The sequence below is a fragment of the Agelaius tricolor genome, unplaced genomic scaffold (assembly GCF_023055355.1).
Source record: "Agelaius tricolor isolate 1412-34295 unplaced genomic scaffold, bAgeTri1.0.p SCAF_16, whole genome shotgun sequence".
NCBI classification, from domain to species: Eukaryota; Metazoa; Chordata; class Aves; order Passeriformes; family Icteridae; genus Agelaius; species Agelaius tricolor.
The window spans coordinates 854,251-860,018 of record NW_027269276.1 but is presented as its reverse complement, the minus strand read 5'-3'; positions in this window follow the sequence as shown (position 1 = coordinate 860,018).

Sequence of the window (5,768 nt, the reverse complement as noted above, 5' to 3'; positions counted from 1 at the left end):
AACTGGGCTTGGCTTTAATATCTGCCTTTAATTAGGGCCATGTCAGAGGGCCACGAGCAGGAAAAGAGCCTCTGGCACAGATGGGAGATGTGCTGTGGAAATTCTTCCAAAAGAAAAATATTGCTGCACCTGTTTGTGGCAAAATCCTGCCCCAGGCAAAGCATCCCGAGCTCGGGGTGAAGTGGAATTGGAGCTGTTTTCAACCAAGCTTCCCTGAAATGCGCTGTGGTTCTGCTCCCTGGAAAACAAGGTGAGCTGGCTGGGGATGTGAGGAGGCAAACACAGCCCAGGCTGGAGCCAGCTCTGGGGATGGGCACGTTCCTGAGGCTGCCAGAGCTCCAGGAGCACCTGGGCACCGCTCTGAGGCACAGGGTGGGATTGGGGCTGTCTGTGCAGGGCCAGGGCTTGGAGCAATGATCCCTTCCAGCTCAGGGTGTTCCATCGGTCTCTGAGGTTGGATTCTCCTCGAGGAATTGGCCTCTGCAAACCCAGAGCAGCCAGGGGAGGAACACAAACCCCGCACTGCTCCAGGCACCACCTCCTCTCACTGCTCCCTCCCTCGCTGCAGCCCAGTCCCAGCAGCATTTTAATTAAAAGAGGTGGCTCCGTGCACCTTTTTCCTATTGATCTGCAGTCAACAAGAGCCCATAAACCAAGAAATTAAAGCCATAATTTACAGCCCTTGGCCGGGCCGCCTGTGAGCTCTGGTTGCCACATTGCACACGATGGTTTCCTGCCTCTGCCAGGACATAAACTCGATACAACAGCTCCAAAAAGGGAAAAAAACCCACCCCTAACCCCCCCCAGCCTCGCAAGGCTTCCTGCAGGAGCCAGCTCCGAGGATGGCTTTCAGCTCCCTGTGTCTGATCTGTGGCCAAGCCGTGGTTCCAATCAGAGCAGAGAGGAGATGAAAGGGCAGCCCTGGTTCTGCAGCCCGAGCCAGGTGTGCAGCTGGCACCCCCAGCCTCCCGGGGCACTGCTCCAGTGCAGACATGTTAAAGCAATAAAAGCAAAATGAGGAACATGTGGCTAAAAACAGCGGCTCATTTCACTGGTTTCTATAAATGAGTTTTCCCAGGGCAGGGTTTGGGGTTTCTTTAACACGAGCGTGACAGGGATTCCAGCACTTCCATCCCTGGGAGAGGCTGGGAAAAAAGCGGAGCAGCTCTCCTCCAAACAGCCTCTTATTTACAGTTGTGAGGGCTCAAAGAGCTGACTTAAACCTTCAAATGACAACAATTCCTCCGAGGCGAGATGCCAGGGTTGAGCAAACAATTTGCAGGGAATGTTAAGTGCAGGGGAAGCCGCGGAGCTTGTAATGAAGCCGTGGTGGTGTTTCCAATCAGGACTGAGCCCGGCACGGCAGAGCTGCCGAGGGACCCGACAAACCACGGCCGGGGGAGGCAGGCCTGGGGTAAAAGATCCTTTTCTGTGGCTGCTTGAACAGCCTGGCGTGGCTGCTGCCCGGCACAGAGCTCAGGACCAGCTGCTGCTGCCGCATTCCAGGGCGGATTCCAGAGCCCAGGTGTTCCGAGGGCTAAGGACAGGTTTTTAAATGAAATAGTTCTCGTGTCCTTTATGCCACTTTGAGGCATTACACGTGCATGAGGTGCAGGATGAGGGGATGGCCTCAAGCTGGAGGAGAGGAGGTTTAGATTGGAGATGAGGAAGACACAGAGAGACAAGGGTGCTCTAGCCCCAGTGTCCAGTGTCACAGACATATTTCATGGAAAATCCTTCCCTTAGGATTTTTCCTCCTGAGAAGCTGAGAGGCCTCAGGAACAAAATGTACCCAATGGTTATCTGCTGCTGTGGAATGCAACAGGTGGATCTGGGATTGGTCTTATGTGGTTGTTTCTAATTAATGGCCAATCACAGCCCAGCTGGTTCGGACTCTCTGTCCGAGCCACAAGCCTTTGTTATCATTCTTTTCTTTTTTTTTTCTATTCTTAGCCAGCCTTCTGATGAAATCCTTTCTTCTATTCTTTTAGCATAGTTATAATATAATATATATCATAAAATAATAAATCAAGCCTTCTGAAACATGGAGTCAGATCCTCATCTCTTCCCTCATCCAAGAACCCCTGTGAGCACGGTCACAGTCCAGCTTGGCTTGGGCCTTTCCAGGGATCCAGGGGCAGCCCCAGCTGCTCTGGGCACCCAGGGCCAGCCTGCCAGGGAACAGTTCCTTCCCAAAATCCCATCCATCCCTGCCCTCTGGCACTGGGAGCCATTCCCTGTGTCCTGGCACTCAGTGCTCCACACTTTGCCCCCGGAGGCATCCAGCTGACACAGGTAAGGTGACACCTTCGTGTAGGCCAAGGAAAATCCCTGAGCAGGTTTGTAACCTCTCCTGGGCATCTCGATTTCATCAGGAACACAGGCTCCTCCTGCCCGAGCTGGGAACACGGCAGATAAGCACATTCCTGGGGAGTGTTCTGGGGGCAGAGCCAGAGCCCTGCCCTGCCCTGCTGCGGTTCCTGACTCGCTGCAGAGCCAGAGCGAGCTCTGGCACCGGGGAAGGCAGCTGGGAGAGCTGGAGCCACAGGGCACAGAGCAGCTCCAGCAGAGCCTGCAGGCAGGAGCTGGGCAGTACATGGCAATTAAAAGCCTCTGAAACCACTCTGGGAACATGCAGCTTCCAGAGGCGGCTCTGCCAGGAGCTGGGATGAGCCAGATCCTCCTCCTCCTCCTCACACAGCCCAGCAGGCACTGCTGGAAGAGCAGCTTTGCTAGGCCAGGTCTAGCCCCCTCTACTTTTGATCTTTCCTAGAAGAACCCAGAGCCCTCCTGCACCCTGGGCCCCTCCTGGCCCCAGAAAAGATCTGGATACAATGGGCACCTGAATACCCCAAACCTGCAGAGAAATGTCACCTCAGAGGGCTGAGAGCAGAGATCAAACCAGTTTGTGACACAAGAGCCAGAGGGGGATGAGCCTGGAGCCCCCATTTCAGTGTTTCATCACCTTCCTGCAGTGAGGTGTCTGATCAGTCAAACCCCCTGAGCCAGGTCAAACACATTCCCAAGGGCTGGCACATCAACTTTGCCCTGGCAGGCCCCGTGCCAGGGCACTGACCTCTGTCCTCACCTCTGTGCTCAGCCTGCTCCAGCCAAGCAGGGACCTGCTCTGCCCCCACGGGCACTGCCCCTTCCAGCTGCTCCCAGAAAGGCACCGACAGGATCCCACTGGAGGCTGAGGGATTTGAACCCAGGTGATCCCATGGCACAGGGGAACGGGTCAGTGATCCCAAACCAGGGCCAGAAATACCTGGAACACGGCCCCAAAGGCACCGGGAACACGGCCCCAAAGGCACCTGGAACACAACCCCAAAGACACCTGGAACACAACCCCAAAGACACCTGGAACACAACCCCAAAGACACCTGGAACACGGCCCCAAAGGCACCGGGAACACGGCCCCAAAACACAGCAGAAACACAGCCCCAAAGGCACCAGAAACATGGCCCCAAAGGCACCTGGAACACAACCCCAAAGGCACCGGGAACACGGCCCCAAAGGCACCGGGAACGAGGAGGATTTGGAATGTGCCCCAGGGATTGAGCACAGGCTCTCCCAAGCAGCCCCCAGTGCTGGGTGGGGTTTGTTCAGCTGACCTTAAACAAAGGCAACAACTGGATTAGAATGGATAAAAATACCCTTAAAACCCCCCAGCAGTCAGTGAGGGCCGGGGTTCCCAAAGGCACAGGAGCACTTCAGGAACAGATTGGTTTATTTGTTCCGTGTAATTTACCTCCAAATGTGGCCCTGGAGTCCCCATCCATTGCACTGGAGATGCAAAGGTGACTGGGGAAGGTTTTGTTCCTTCCCACCATCCCATCTAACCCTGCCCTCAGGCAGTGGCACCCCAGCTGTGGCCTTGCCCCACACTGGTTGTGGATTTATTTCTCTGTGAGTGTGGATTTATTTCCATCTGATACCCCCAGGGCATCTCCAAAGCCCTGTCCCTGCACCCTCTTCCTCAGGTCTGTTTACATCCTCACTCAGGAGAGGAAAAAGAAAAAAAGCAGACTGCCAGAATTCTTCAAAGCTGCCCAAATGATTGCGTTTTTGTACCCTGCCCTCTCTCCAGGTGAAGCTGAAGCCCCAGGAGAATCCTGACAGCCTCCCCACACCCTCCTGCAAGGCTCTGCTGCCTGCCAGGGAGCTCCCTCTCATCCCAGCAAGTCCCTGCTCCAGAGCCCACTCATTTCTCTCCTTTCCCACCTTCTAGCAGGAGTGGGATGTGAGACATCACAGCCTGGGGCTGCAGGAGACACAGGGGCAGGGCCACGGGATTGCTGTGATGTCTTGTCAGGAGCACACACAGGAACAGCAGAGGTCCCAGTGCACCCTCCCACTCGATGCCAGCGTGCAGGATCCAGCCCAGCGCCTCCAAACCCTCCAGCAGCTCGAGGGTGTCAGCCTGATGAGCTGAGATCCACACACAGAGCTGCCTTTTATCTGATTTTTGGGAATTTGACAGCTCCAGGGAGCTGCAGCTCAGGAGAGGAGATGGGGTCATTCCTCTCCAGGCAAGGGAAACACGGGTATCAGCCCTGGGAATTCCACAGCCCATGCTGGAGCTCCTGGCTCCTGTGAAATCAGCTGTTGAAGGCCCTGCAGGACCTGCTGCACTTGAACTCTGCAGCCAAACCCTTCCCTGCACTTCCCCACTGCTGCCCCCAGCACCCAGAGGTGCTGCCTGGGCTGGGCTGGGCTGCAGCTCTTCCCCACTCCAGCCAGAGAAATCACTCCTGAATGTCCAGTTTCTGTCCCTCCTCCTGCAGGAGCTGAGATCCTGCAACACCTCTCACTTGTTTGTCCACCAGTGCAGAAGGCAAAACCTTCCAACCCCAACTCCAGCAAGTTGTGCAGTGAGACCAGGGCAAGCAGAAGTGTCTCTGAACTCACACTAATTCTTATCCCATCTCCCTCTGAAATTCCTCATTACATTATAAAACTGTAACTTGATGCCCTGCTGAGAATTTTTAAATCTTCTCCACTGTGTTTTTAAAATATATAAGCAAAACCCCCATCACTTAATGAAGTGTAAAACTAATTATTATGAAATAAAACTAGCTGTTCACCAAGTGGAAAACCAGCCCATTTTCATGTCCTATTTTCCTGTGCAATGTATTCCCTCCCCTGCTCTGCAAATGTAAAAATAAATATCCCTCCCAGCGTCGTGCTGCCTCGGAGGCTGCAGCCCACCAATGAAAACCTGCACAATTTAATGGCCCTTAAATGCTCAACATCTTTTTCTCTTCCTGTAAAATCCATCTGACCTAATGGCTGTGACAATTACGTGTATGGCCTTCCTATTAAAAGGCAATTTTCTGAGTTGGCAGAGCAGCACAGGCACGAGATGACAGAAGCAGTAAAGTCCAACCTCCCAGCATTCCCAGCCATTCCCAAGGCAGCTCCTCGAGACAAAAGGCAAATTTCCCTTTGCAGAGAGCTGTTTCACAGCAGAGCCTCGTGCCAGCCCCAGCTCCAGGCTCCATTACCTCGTTAATGTGGCGCTGCTGCTCCAGGGGACCCTGGGGCCTCTCTGGTGGCATTTGACATTCTGGTGACCTCCCATTTCCTCCTGGCCATGGATGTGGAACCTTCCCCAGGGAGGGGACAGCCTTATGGCTGGACTGGTTCATTCCATGAGCCTGCAGACACCCCCATTTTCCCAGGATTTATACAGTGCACACCTATTAAAGCTCAAAACTCTACTGATATTTCTGTACCCTAAAAAGAATTGACCACTACAGTACAAA